Raw genomic sequence first — 13,991 nt, 5'->3', positions numbered from 1 at the left:
TTGGGCTGTTTCCTACCTTAGATGGTTGTTTGTATTTCCCAGAGATAGTTCTAAAAGCCCATCACGATTACATTTTTTTTTTCACATCTTATTTATTACTCTACATTAGGATGCCTCTGAATTGGTAACCTGTCAGAGTTGAGCCTAAAAATACACAACCAGAAAAAAACAAAACTAAAAACAAGTGGATGAAAAGGCAACAAATGAGAGAATCGTGCTTGCAGGAGTGAAAGCTCAGTGGAGCCTGCGAATGAGTGTAGTGTCAATTAAAGGTCACTTATCACAGTTTTACACCCAAAGATAACTGTGGTACTCAGAATGCATGTTTGCTGTTGAACATTTGCATAAGTTTATACATTTCCAGAGAAATGGAAGCTAAAGTCACATTGCCCACCCCAGGGGGAGTTCAGGACCCATTGGGGTGAGCCATGTGTCTTTAGCTGTCAATGTAGTGAAGCAGTTAAGTAGATTGCCTGCATTCAACACCAGCCCACCAGCTCCCTACCTCTGCAAAAACATGTACAAGGAACTTGGCCGGCTATCTCCCATTTTTCTCATCTGTAGAATGGGAATAATAAGCAAAGCCCACTTCATAGGGTTCTAAGGATTAAACAATTAACATGAACAATGTGATGAGAGTAGCAAAGCAATTGTAGGGAGGAAGTACATGTTCAAGCCAGTAGCTTCTGTCACCATCAGCTCATACCCGGCAATGAGGTTCTTGAGTTTGAATACTGCCTTTTTATTTTGAATATAGATCAATTATTCCTCCTCAAAATGCCTCAGTTTCATCATTTGTGAAGTGAGTAAAACTTATAGTGCCAGTGCTACTGAGACTAACAGAGAAAATACACGTAAAAGTACGTGCTGAGCATAGTACCTAACAGAGGATTCCAATAAATGTTAAACATTTAAAAAATGATCTCAGTATTGATAATGTATGCCTATTTTCATGCAAAAGCCAAGAAGACCTAGTTAGACTCCAGGGGAACACCCTGGTCTTAGAATTCTGGCTTGGTTAAAGAATTTATCTTCCTACATTTACCCTTCCACTTTTGTTTCAATCTAGATACTTAGGAAATAAGGATTGCATTGTGAATAGACAACTCTTCAGTTTGCTCCTATGTCAGTTAGCTTTTGTCATATAATAAATAATCACAAAAATTCATTAATTTCAATAATTTTTTATTTCTTCCATGGCTCTGCAGGGCAGCTGCTGCTGGTGGTGGCTCTGAATTGTTTTGTTTTCTTTCTCACACCATAGGTTTTCAGGTCTGAGTATGCTCCACAGATTTCACTTACTCCTTGGATCAACAGGCTAGCTGAGGTGTAGGAGGGCCAGCAGAAGTGGGGGAGGCCTTTGAATGCCTAGACTCTGAATCAGCTTACCCTCACTCCACACCAGACAATTGGCCAAAACAAGTTATAAGGCTGAATCCACAGTGGTGTGGTAGAGAAATATCCTCTGGCCACATTGAAACTATGGCAGAAGTATGGGAGCAGAGACAGATGATGAATCAAGGCCCATCAGCCAATCTATAATACTCCGAATATAGCTCAGAGTGCACAACTAGGAATAGAAGGAGATGATAGTAACAGTAACAATGACAACAGCTATTAACACTTATTATGCTTAGTGCTTAGTATATGCTGGGTGACACCGAGGTAAGCATTTTAGATGGATTCTCTAATTTCATTCTTCGTGTTCACATTTTATTATCAGCATCATTCCATTTTATCAAAGAGGAAATTGTATATAGCAGGACAGAGGTTATTGCCTTTACTGCAATCAGGTAGCCAGGAATTGCTAAACTAAAATTGGGCTCAAGAGCCTTTGCTATGCCACTGTACAAGGATGGCTCTTCAATACCAAGCAGGCATGCTCTATGACAGCAGAGACTGTCCCCCTGGCATGGTCTTCTCATGCTTACCCCTCTTAGCGAAGCCTCCTAAACATGGGCTAAGCTTAAGTCATGTTTGTGGATACTGCTTGATGTTATTCTTCTTACTCCTAATGACAGTGCTATTTAGGGAATTTATTCCCAGTAAAATCGAAACTGAGATGACGTTTTGGAAATTAAAAGCAAACATCTTTGCTTTTTTATGGGCAATAACTTAAGCTCCAGCAGATATTGGCGGATGGTTTAATACGTATATCCATGTTTGTGTAAGTGAGTGTCTCCTTACCTAAGCAGTTTCTAACAGTCTTGTTTCTTGTAGAAAGAGTTCACTTTCCATTTATGTAAATTTCTTTCCTGACACTGGTCTGCTGAGTCAGACGATCACACCATTAAAAACCACTGGACAGCATATTTATAGCTGATCTTAAACAGTATGAGGCATCAATCATGAATCTAGCCTTGTTGTGAGTGTTTAGTATCCACTTGTCTTGTTTACCTTTTGCAGTGTAAAGAATATAGAGGCCTGAGTGAGCTCACAAGAAATCTGATTAACAGGGGAAAAAAAAAATTGTTTTCTCTTCTTCTGCCGCTATTCCAATAATCTACCGTTACTCTTCAGAAAATTGCCACCTGTTCTATGATTCTGGATTATGTCTTACAAAAATTGTTTTGAGACTTTGTTCCTGTCCCCCTTGAGGAGATACAAATGTAACAAACTGCAGTGTCCTTGGGGCAAAGCATTGGGAACATCCACCTTAGCATCTGGCCCTAGGTATTTCCCTGAAATCAACAAAATACTCTTTCTACCCAAGTGCAGGCTTTTTCTCTTGGCCCTTCATATCACTAATTGGTTCTCAAGGTGTTTTTCCCTTAAGGGAAGGTGGATTGTTGAAAACTAAACTACTTTGAAAAGTATGACCAAATTCTTCCTGTGGATTCTGTGTGCTCTGTTCTCCTGGGGCTTCCATTGGTGTAAACAAAGATAGGCTACCTGCCCGATGTAAAACCCTTGGATGACTGAGACTCTAATTGAGGGCTTCTTTTCTTTCCCCCACTTACCTCTCGGTCTACTGCTTTCCATCGTTTCACCTTGTATTCAAGTTATTTCTAACGGGGATGTAAATCTCCATTTGCAATTAAGAGCACCCATCTACTCTAGGATACTCTCCTGAAACTGGGTCCCTGATTCATTCTAAAGGCAAATTTCAGTAATTTAACTCTATTCACAATTATGTAATCTCCTCTTAATATGTCACTTTTAGTTTGCATCTTGAGAAATATTGCCCAGAAATGCTCCCTTGCATGTGGCAGGCAATTGCAGGCTGATTTGGTTTCTGGAGGTCTTTGTACAGCCCTTAGAAGTGCCACTGTTAGCTGTGCTTCTTCATGTATAAACTGGCATTCTTTTAGTATGGCTGCTGGTAGGCCTCCACAGCGGCCCTGTTAGTCTTCCTGTTCCATTTTATTTTCTGCCTTTCTTCCTGGACTTTAGCCCCTGAAGTATAGTCTAATTGATTCTAGAGACAAAATGTACTAGTATAAGTATGTGTATTGACTTCTCCACGGCTGAGAACTATGAGATGAAATTTTGATATCCTTGAGGATGATTTTCTAAAATTTCATTTTTGTGTTTAGGATTTCAAGTGAAATGTGGTATCAATGCTGTTAAATAAAAATAAATATTGTCTTTGTTGCACTTTGAAAAACATACCTCGAGAAAATATTCTTCCTCACCAGATCCACATAAAAACTCACTTTTTATTTTCTCCAGGGTAGCACAAGTAAAGTGTCAGTGGTCACTAGATATTTTCATACTCATTTACTAAACACATTGAATTCTGAGAACAGTGGCTTTCCTTTTCTTTAATAATAATAAACTATATTAATTTTTAGCAAAAATAGGGTTTTATATTGATTGCTTATACCCACTTAAACTGCTTATTTTCCTACCTGAATCACCTTTTTAAAAAGTTTATAACCAGAATAGTGATATTTGGAAAGATTTAGGAAAGATATATTAACATGCTACAGTAAAAATAAAAATTCCATGGAGTCTGTTGTACTTTTTCAGAATGACCTTTTTATTGACTATGGTGACTGTGGGAGTGGAATGTGTCCTATTGGAACCTTGATATAATCAGATAAAAATTTAAATTTAAAGGTAGTTTTTGCTAAGAAAAAAAAATGCCGTGTATCAGGTAGATAAGACTCTTAAATAGAATGAATGTAAGAATATCTGTTATTCTGTAGAAAATTAATTAGCCAGTTTTTGCTTAATAAATACTACTTGATGATGATGAAATTAAATGAAAGAAAAATGCCTGACATAGCTAATTGCAAATGTATGCACTCAGAATATGAAATAGACATAATTTAAGTAATTTGATTCTTGTGTGCTTAGGAAATTTGGGATGCTCTTTCTGAAAGATGCAGAATTTCATAGTCTACACTATTTAGTCATGGGTAAAAGAATTTTAACTAATGCAAGTCAATCCTAATATGTGTAAAGGACCAAACTGATTTGGGGGGCAGAGAACATGCACAGCCATAGAATATACAAGAACATGTTGCTTAATCCTGAATCTTATGTCTTTTTGTAATATGGAACACTTAACAGCCTCCAGCCCTCTTAACAGGAGTCTGGTCAGAGTTCCCAGTGTGAGTAATTTCCACCTCCATCTCTGCCAGTATCTATAAATCATGTGGTGTATCTATAATTAATGAATCCAAGGGAAGATAAAAGGGACAGCTTTTTAAGGAACACTAATGTTAAATGATTTCTTCAACTCTCCATTTTTCTTAAAATTGATAACATTTTCTACTGGTGAAGGAACTTTGAGGCTCCTTACTGGTAGTCAGTGTCTTTTAAGCTTTTGCTCTGACAAAAAGACCAGTCTGGGGGTGTAAAAACCTCCATTGCAAATCCTTAATGGTAAGAAGCTCAACGCTAACGTTGCAGCCCTAACCACAAAGATGTCATACGTTTTTTGAACAGCTAAAGGCAGGAACTTTGCCTGAAAAATAAATTCATAAATTAATAATAGCTAAATAGCAAGTAAGGTTTTTTTTTTCCTTTAGAAAAAGAAAATTACTAACTTCAATATAAGAAAAATACATTTTAACCAATTTTGTTTGTCTAAAAGCCAAATACATTGACATATTAATTCATATAGCTAGGTTTATCATTTATTAATTTTGCACAGTCGGAGCTACTTTATAAAAATACAACATTAATTCTAAAATCTCACAATACCAGCATCCATCCTTGTTTTACTTGCTGATCTTTATCACGTTTGCATTTTTATTTTTTACATGAAAATGCAAATAAGCAATACATTTAGATTGTGCTAAATAACATTTTGGAAACTCTACATCATTTTGATATGTATTTTGAACTCCATGATTGTCTATTGGGATTGAAAAACATAAGAATTTATGGTCATAATGAAAAGGATATTATCATCTAAACTTGATATACCAAGATGATGATGCTTTGGATCGAAATAGTATTTTTTTGCTATTGTTTAGACCTTGAATCTCCCCCAACCCCTCAAAGCCCATGTGTTAGAGGTTTGGATCCCAGGAGATGATGTGGAGAAATAAAACCTTTAACAGGTTAGATCTAGTAGGGGGGCTTCAGGTTATTGAGAACAAGTCCCAAAGGCGACTGTGGGACCCTGGACTCATCCTAGTTTTCTCTCTTGCATCTGGGCCACGACATGGATCAGCTTTGCTCTACTAAATGCTCCTCCATAATGTGCTGCCTCACCACAGGCCTTAAAAACAGCAGGACTCATTGACCATGAGCCAAAATACACCTTTCCTCTTTACAAGTTGATTATCTCAGATATTTGTTATAGTGGTGGAAAACTGACTAACACACTTTCCCTTCATAAGGTATATTCATTTTTAAATTATTAGTATTTATATTGTACATGGTGAGTTAATCCTGTGTTCAGAGTTTTGTTCTAGCTTTTTTTTTTTTTTCCAGTCCTAGTTCAGGCTATTGTTCTAGTGATTAATTTTTAGTTTTCATAAAACAGGAGCATGGTGTATAAATATAACAAACAAGAAGAAATTTTTTTCAAATCTACCTCCAATAAAACATTAATCTCTAAAATATATAAAGAACTCAAAAAGTTAACATCAAAAAATCAAATAGCCCAATCAATAAATGGCCTAAGGAATTGAACAGACACTTCACAGAAGAAGAAATAGTTATCAACAAATATATGAAAAAGTGTTCAACATCTCTAGCAATTAGAGAAATGCAAATCAAAACTACTCTAAGATTTCATCTCATTCCAGTCAGCATGGCAATCATCAAGAATACAGGCAACAATAAATGTTGGTGAGGATGTGGGGGAAAAGGTACATTCATACATTGCTGGTGGGGCTGCAAATTGGTGCAACCACTATGGAAAGCATTATGGAGATTTCCTCAGAAAATTGGGAAAGGAACCACCATTTGACCCAGCTATTCCACTCCTTGGTTCATACCCAAAGGACTTAAAATCAGCATACTACAGTGACTCAGCCACATCAATGTTTATAGCAGCTCAATTCACAATAGCTAGACTATGGAACCAACCTAGGTGTCCCTCAATAGATGAATGGATAAAGAAAATGTGGTATATATACTCAATGGAATATTACTCAGCTTTAAAGAAGACTGAAATGATGGCATTTTCTAGTAAATGGTTGGGGTTGGAGAATATCATGCTAAGCGAAATAAGCCAATCCCACAAACCAAAGGCCAAATGTTTTCTCTAATATGCAGATACTGATTCACAATAAGGCGGGGGTGGGTGGGTAGGGGGCACTAGGAAAAAATAGCATTACATTAGATTAGGTAGAGGGAAGTGAAGGGAGGAAAGGAGAGGGGATGTGGGGATAGGAAAGATAATAAAATGAAGCAGACATTATTACCATATGTATATATGTGACTGCATGACCAATATGATTCTGCAACATGTACACTCAGAAAAATTAGAAATTATATCCCACCTATGTATGATATATCAAAGTGCATAAATGCATTCTACTATCATGTATAACTAATTAAAACAAATTTTAAAATTTAAAAAAAGAAATAGTAAATAAGATAATTTTGAATACATTGAAGAGACCTCTGAGATTCTAATCTGATTAGGTACTCCTTCAGAATATTCCTGATTTCTATATAACACATATGCCTTAGTAAGGTTTTTTGGTTTTTTTTTTCCATTCTGTTTTTCTAGGCCAAAGTAAACTGAGAGCAGAAAATCAGAAAGGAGATAAGAAGGGATCAAGGGGAAACTGAAATTACAGGAAACAGAAAAAATGTACAAGCCTAGAATGATATTACTGCATCAGAGGCCCGTGAATGTTTCTGATGTTTCAAAATCAGGGCTCCTTAAACTTTCTTGCTGAGAAAATTATAAAATTCAGTGTGGCTATAGTAAAGTCTATAAGTTGCAATCTGCTTATTTATGCCATGTATTTTTCCAAGAGGAGTTTTTAGTGAAAAGGATTAGACCATACTTTGAAAGCATTGTATCAAAATGGTTTTGATTATGTATGTCCCAATGCTATTAAAAAAAATAAAAAAAAAAAACCTTCAGTAACCTTTCAAAAAAAAAGTTTCATAGGCCACAGATGATATGCTGCTGGGACTTTGTGGGTTTGCTCCATAGAAATGGAGTGAGGCTCTTAAAATGATAACAGAATTAAATAAGTAGATTTAAATTTTCACAATAGCTGAATACTTGGAGATAGAGGCAGTACATGGAAAGCAATCAGGCTTCGCTTGCAGAATTATAAAGCTTCTATGAATATGTGCTCAGATATTCAAGAAACCTGGGTTCATGGATCCTTCATAGTCATGGTTTGCAAATCAAATAATTTGTTCATTGTAGATGAAACTTACACCAGGTCCAAAATGCCTGACTGAAAGACTTTTCAAGTGCCTCAATTTAGCAAGCACTTCTTGAACATCTAGAACAAGTTTGGCAATATGTAGTTGTCTAGAGACAGAAAACCTAAAACTACTCATTCAATAATCTAGGAAGCCAGTAGCATAATGAATTAAATACATAAGCAACTTGAATGTGTTAAGGGCTATGATAGACAAGTGTGTGAAGGATCATGGGTATTGAGATGAGGAGGCATCATTTTCTGCTGGAAAGACAAGTGTGAAGGTAAGCCAGCCTCTGAGCCTAGCTGGAAGGATATGGAGACACTCAGCAGGTACTTGGGAATGTAAAGGATGCTCTGGACAGAAGGAAAAGCTCAGGCCAAGTCACATGCACCAGAATGCAGTGTTGTTCTTGGAAAACAGGCCTCTTTGCTTGGGCAGAGTGGTCCTCTTCATGTAGGCCAAAATCATGTTAAAGCAGATGATGTGAAATATGTGGTAAGGTAGGCAGATGCTATAAAATGAGACTGTACATGTTCTAGTGCTGCCAACTTCCTTCTATTCTCCTGTTTTGAAAACTGTTCTTTAAAAAATTCTAATTTGTTCTTGTTTTTTCATTACTATTGTTTTTAAGTGAAGTTAGATCATTAAAATCTGTAACGTAATGTGCTTTTGTAGGTTGGTTTGGTTTTTGTCTTGTTCTTTCAAAAAATACTGTAAGCAGATGTTGGTATGAAGTGATTTTAGGACCTTGAGAAGGACTTGTACACGATGACCATCTGCCTAAGTCAGATGCCACCTTCCTAGGCGTCCTACCTTACTCCAGGGAACATTGGCTCTACAGTCTGAAGTCTGACTTTGGGCTTGGGCTCTGGGTGTTGATAACATCCCAGGAGCCCTTACTAAGGGCTCTATTAGAAACAGGCAGAGGCAGGAACCAACATCTGTTCATGATTAATCCTCTCAACACCCTGGACTGATGTGGACTGTGCTTGGGCCATAGCCAGCTATGCCTGGGAAACCCAGCCCTCTCCCTCATGTGCCTCTCAAATTCTGCAGAGGCCAGCTCTTTGCCTTTGCTTTCTTACTCTCCCCTATTTATTCATTGGAACTTCAGAGGTAGAGGGTCTTACAAAAGTATTGGCCTCAAGGCGTGGATTAAGCCACACAGTGTCATCAGTAATCATGGAGAGGTAGTCCTCGGGCACCACTGAATACCAGAGGCTGAATTACAAGGTTGTGGGACCGTTGGATGTTGATGGTGTGCTTCAGAGGGCACATGAAACATCCTACAACCTACATGACAGCGCCTCATTACACAGAATTATCTGGCCCAAATGTGCAATTGTGGAGAAACCCTGTTGTAAATATTTGCTTTTAAGAGATGAGGATCTGTAGCTTTATTAAATTCTCAAAGGGATCTAAGAACATATAAAGATTAAGAATCGCTTACAAAGTGGTTGAAAATTTGGACTCCAGAGTAACCCACACTAATCTTGTCACAGAAACACGATTTAGAACAATTCATTTAACCTCTCTGTGTCTCAATTTCTTCTTTTAGAAAGTGGGGCCACAGACTAAAATGTGCAGGGTTGGTGTAAGGGTTAAATTGCCTTGTGCATCTAAAGTGTTTAGCACAATTACTATGTAACATAATAGGTACATGCTTAACTTGATTATTTTTAAAAATTTTTATTGGAGGGGAGGTTAAAACAGTTTTATTTTAGATCACTTGGTATAAAGAAATGTGCTGTGGTCACAAGACATATAATTTGTGTTCTGCATTTAGACCTGACACTGCCAAAAATATGACTTATGTTATCACTTCTTCTTTTTCCCCCCTTCGGTTCTTTTCAGTTATACGTGGCAGTAGAATCCATTCTGACATAATTATAAAAGCATGGAATACATCTTGTTATAATTCAGTCCCCAGGACCTCACCTTCCCCTTCCCTCTCCTACCTCCTGCTGCCTTTCCTCCACTGAGTCTTCTGCCATTTACTCATAGATTTTTTTAAAATTAATTTCTTGTGGATGTACATGATGGTGAGATTTACTGTGATATATTCATACATGTACATAGGAAAATTAGGTCAGATTCATTCCACGGTCTTTCCTTTTCCTATCCCTCTCCCTTCCCTGCATTCCCCTTTGTCTACTCTCCTGAATTTCTATTCTCCACCCTCCCCCCATGGGGGTTAGCTTCCACATATCAGAGAAAACATTCAACCTTTGATTATTTGGGATTGTTTTATTGTACTCAGCATGATAGTCCCCAGATCCATCCATTTACTTAACAAATGTCATAAAGTCATTCTTCTTTATGACAGAGTAATACTCTATTGTGTATATATCCACATTTTCTTTATCCATTCATCTATTGAAAGGTACCTGGGTTGGCCCCATTGCTTAGCTGTTGTGGATTGAGCTGCTATAAACATTGATGTGGCTGTGTCACTGTAGTATACTGATTTTAAATCCTTTGCCTATATTCAGAGGAGTGGGACAACTAGGTCAAATGGTTATTCCAGTTTTATCAACGAATCTCCATACTTCTCTCCACTTGTTGCACCAATTTGCAGTCCCATCAGCAATATGAGTATATCCTTTTTTTCCACATCCTTGCCAACATTTATTTTTTTGAATAGGAAAAGAAGAGCTAAAACCATCTCTGTTTGCTGGTGTCATGCCCTTAACTTTACAGACGAAGAGAGCCAGTCATGCCAGGACCCTTTTATAAATCACATAATTTATCTGAGCCTATGTCTTTATATCTCTTAAATAATAGAGAGCACTATTTATATCACATGATCATTGGAAGAAGTGAGTGGGCAAAACATGCAAAATATTTGCACAAGGACCGACCTATATCAGGTGTTCAACACAAGGGAGATGTGGTACTCAAGCTTCTGGTCTTCAAAGGCTTGCTGCTTCTTCCTGTGATATATCCAGTTATGGCTGATGATGGGATTTGACGCTATCTCAGTACACGAAGAAGACCTAAATCTCATATCAGTTTTTATTTTCCCTGGATTATCTTGCTTAAGTGACTTTTGCTTTCTTCTCCTTCCTCTCTTTAACATTTTTTGTTCTCTTTGAGAATTTCCTTTACTTATTTCTGGAGAATGGTAAGAGTTAGTTATAAAGTGTGTCAAAGGTGGGGAGCATGACTGAGGACTTAGCCTAAGGTGAGAAAGAGATTTTTTCCCCTTTAACATGTTCAAGCATGGCCCAGATTGCAATGAAATAACTATCCTAGAACTACTAAGTAGCATCCTTGTATAGTTGAATTCATTTATATAAAGTCAGTTGGGAGTTTATATTCTCATTTCTAAGTATTTTCTTGAACATAATATTAATAGAAAAATACATAAAAGGCTAACTTTCTTGGTCGAAAATATTTTAAATAAAAAGACATGCAATTTTTAGGTATATTTGATGAGTTTGAATAGTGAGTTGCATCAGCTTCACTTTAGATGTAGTATGCATGTGTCATGTACAGCTTAGTAAGTAGCCAGCTATGTCCCCTCCTCTAGCTTGCTTCCTTACCTGCCATCCCCTGCACTGTTTCCTGTATCCACATCTCTGTGTGTGTCTCTTCCAGGAGACATGAATAGAGAATTGTCTTTGCTGCTTTTGAAAGTCTTCTTCTTGAAGTATCACCCCTTTGGTGACTAGTCATTGTCATCTGTGTAGAAGACAATGGTTTAGGGAATGGAGAACACTGTAGAGTTCAGGACTTGAACTCTTCCATTCCAACTTTAAACCTCAACTAGCTGAATAAGTCCTAATGTATATGGTGATGGCTTCTCTTAAGAAGTGTTAGATAAATGGCTTCTCATTCTCTCTGGCCATTGTATTATTCATCTGTAAACATAAGAGGTATGATGAGATGACCTCCAAGGACCTTTCCAGTGCTAAACTCTGTGATTCTATTCTAAATGTTAAGACAGCTTCCTGGCGTCCCCACTAATGAAATCACCCATCATTTATCTTATAAAGAAAAAGCATACACCAATAGCAACAGGACAGTCAAGACTGGGAATGAGAGAGTGTGGATTTTTATCATGCCCACAACTCTCGAGTGATACTTGTGATGAATGTGAATGTCTTAAAAAAAAAAAAAATACAGCTGCCCTGGGGTGAACTGACCTGTCTTTTTGTTTGGGGCTTGGTTATAGTACATACATCTTACTTGAATATAGTTTTGCATGCTTAGAATGTGTTTAAAAATAATCAGTTCACTTAATAACTGATAAGAAATTTTACAAAAACTATTTTCACATCTCTAGTCTGTTTCTTCACTCTGACCTTGATGGGTACTTCAGAGAGAAATTGCCAGGTGGGTTCTGGTTCAGATTTTGTTCCCTCCATCCCTTTTAATCCCCATCTTTCTTCTTCTTATCAAGGCTGTTGAGGTGTTCTGCCAAGACCACACCTCCATAAAGCTCAGCGCTAGATTCTCATTTCCTGTTCACAGCACTGGGATCTTGATCCAATTCTTCTGCTTCCTCTCCTCTTTAAAATCCACACATCAATTTCCAGCCACCCTACAAGATTTGTAGTGACCAGCTTTAGCCCTGTAGTCCTCCTTCCATCCTACGATGAATAGAATAGATTCTCTAGCTGTGCCTCCACTTTACCAGACCAAGCTATTAAGGATGCTTTGGTTTTGCCCCATTTCATGGAGCAAATCTTATTCTTTGAGTGACTCGCTCAAAATTGGATAACAGAAAAGAGATTTCTTTCTTGTTTAGCTTTTCCTGTAAATCTCATTTCCAGACTTGCTCCAAATGAGGGTAAAGGTTAAGTGAAGTGGGAAAACAAGAGGGAGAGAGGAAGGGAGGGAGGACATTAAGCTCTGTTGAGGCAGTCCACTTCAACAGCTTGCACATCTGATTTTACACCCTTCTCTGTTGATCCCTTTGGTGGGTGTGGACTCTTGTAGGTGGTCCCCATAACTTTGCATGGCCAGTGCCCCATCCAGCAGGTGGCATTTGCAGTGACTCTCTGCAGGGACTTTAGTTTTCTGCAACAATTCTCACCCTCTGTCTCTCTCTTCTCTGCTGTCAGCAGAGCAACTCCCTCTGGCCATCTGCTACTGCTTTGGTCCAAGTTGATCAACCTGCCCACAGGATTTCTCTCCCAAGGCTATATGGTTTGTTTCTATTATTCATGGTAATGTCTGTTTTTCTCATTTCTCAGGGAAGTTTTTTTCCTTTGCATTTCATTTTGCTAATTTGAGCATGGATCCCAGATACTTTTCACCACCAAAAAAAAAAAAAAAAAAAGTTTTCTTTTTCCTAGTCTACTATTGCAAAACTATAGCCTAGAGAAAGTAACAGGGAGCTACAACAGAAAGACTACAGAACCAAAGTTTGTGGAACCTAAAATTGGTCAATTTTGTGTGCCTTGCTTTTGTGATCTGGGGCAAGTTACACTGCTTTTCTGCTTCTGTAAAATAATTATAAAAACATGAATTATCTTAACTTCTTGGACTCTGAAAATCACAAGAGGTAGTTTATGAAAAAGTTCTCAAAAAAGGTAAATTGTGGAACTATGATTTCTGTCATATTATTAGTAGCAACTGCATGATAATTGCCTAATTCTATCTGTACTTCATGAAAGAACTTTCTGCCTGAGAGCAAAATAGGTATATGGCATGTCCCCTATCTGAATTTTGACATTGTAAGCATCTTTTCTCCCAGGCTACCAGGCAGGGAAATACACATGTCTCATGAGTTGTCTTCTAGGCAAAGCAGTTTTTTAGCTACTACTATATACTTCTGCTCATGAGAGGCATTTGTTTGAAGATGATTAGGGCCTTAAAGTGATGGAGCCCAGAGTTTAGGCTACCTGTCCACAGGCCGAGGTTCTTTGTGCCTTTGGTAAAAAAATGTTCCTTCCAGGAGATGCTGGTTAAAGGTGCTCTTCAGACGGTGTCCCTGGAGAAAGCTTGATGATTTCTTTGGTCAAACTCTTTTTGCTAGAAAATATGAACTTGGGCCTTGGGCCTTCACACTGCATACCACAGTGTTCTTGTTCAGATTAGCAGACAAGCAACTTTGTTCTTGTGTTAGAAAAAATTACATGAAGGTTTTTTTTTTGTTTTTTTTTAATACCATTCAATAGAGATAGCAATGATATCAGGGAGACATGCCACTACTTTAAAAAATGCAGCAATTTAAGCATGAT

At 37.6% G+C, this 13,991-nt stretch overlaps 1 protein-coding gene across 1 annotated transcript in view; it reads left to right on the top strand.

Annotated features, from left to right (window-relative positions):
• Positions 1 to 13,991, top strand: part of Pard3b (par-3 family cell polarity regulator beta) — a 1,014,040-nt gene that overhangs the window by 573,309 nt on the left and 426,740 nt on the right. The gene's annotated exons all lie outside the window — the stretch shown is intronic.

Source organism: Marmota flaviventris, chromosome 11 (genome assembly GCF_047511675.1).
Source record: "Marmota flaviventris isolate mMarFla1 chromosome 11, mMarFla1.hap1, whole genome shotgun sequence".
Taxonomy (NCBI): Eukaryota; Metazoa; Chordata; class Mammalia; order Rodentia; family Sciuridae; genus Marmota; species Marmota flaviventris.
This window is presented reverse-complemented; position numbering and strand designations above follow the sequence as displayed.